This window comes from Gavialis gangeticus, unplaced genomic scaffold (assembly GCF_001723915.1).
Source record: "Gavialis gangeticus isolate Ggan-Ray unplaced genomic scaffold, GavGan_comp1, whole genome shotgun sequence".
NCBI lineage: Eukaryota > Metazoa > Chordata > Crocodylia > Gavialidae > Gavialis > Gavialis gangeticus.
This window is the reverse complement of record NW_017728992.1, coordinates 46,951,385-46,952,288: the sequence shown is the minus strand read 5'-3', so window position 1 is coordinate 46,952,288 and position 904 is coordinate 46,951,385. Positions and strand designations below refer to the sequence as shown.

Here is a 904-nt window from a genome sequence, read left to right as displayed (position 1 = left end):
CCCCCGCCCCGCCCCGCTCGCTTTCTCTGCAGTCCTATAAGAAAGTTCCCCTTTTCTCCCCTCCATCAGTGCTCCTCTTTCATATCTTTTTTAACCATTTGAGAAATCGGGCTGCCTTCTCCCCTCCCCTTCCCGAGCGGCTGGGCGACAGGTAAGAGATGTTCATCACCACACCTTGTCTTCTCCTTCTCCTCCTCCTCCCCCTTCTTTTCCATCTCCTTCTTCTTGGTTAGAGCCTGGTGCTAAAAGCACCAAGGTCTCAGCTTGGTTCCCTGTATAGGACACGAGACCTTTCGTTTGGGACCACAGGACCTTTCCTGCCTCGATGACCTCTTGAGGTCTTTTCCAGCCCCGTTGCTCCCCGTGGTTTCTTCTTCTCCTTCCTCCTGCCTTTCCTTTGCTCCTGGCTAGCCCCATAGAAATGTCCTTGCTGGTTATCAATTGGCTAAGCATCTCCCAACACACACACACACACACACTTGAAGCTCTGGCTGACACTGGGTTTAGCCCATGGGGTGCTGCGGAGGAGGAGCTCTCCGCCGCTGAGCCCCGTCGCTGGGGCTGAACTTTCTTGGGAGATGCTGAAAGTTAGAAATGGGACCTGGCGCAGGAGAGGTGGGCAGGACCGACCTGGGGGGCACTCAGCTGAATTAGGAGGCTTGATCTGGTGGACGTGTTGGGCCAGGCGTTCAAGAGCAGCAGGTCAAGCTATTGGGTGGGGGGGACAGGAGAAGAGGGCTGCCCGCCGAGAGCCAGGTGGCAGAAAGCCTTGTCGTGTCAGGGATTGAAAAAGAGCTGGCACTGGAGAGATGCGGTTCGTCTTCCCCCTTGGAAGGGGCCGGGAGGACTTACAGGTGTCTTAAGAAATGCTCCTTTTCCGTCCTTGATTTTTTTTTTTTTTTTT

At 54.9% G+C, this 904-nt stretch overlaps 1 protein-coding gene across 1 annotated transcript in view; it reads left to right on the top strand.

The window, feature by feature from the left end:
• Positions 1-76: 76 nt before the first annotated feature.
• IRF4 (interferon regulatory factor 4) overlaps positions 77-904 on the top strand; it is a 25,695-nt gene continuing 24,867 nt past the window's right edge. Inside the window, exon 1 of the mRNA XM_019521921.1 lies at positions 77-151. The gene's annotated coding sequence lies outside the window, so the exon portion shown is untranslated. The remainder of the gene's footprint in view (positions 152-904) is intronic.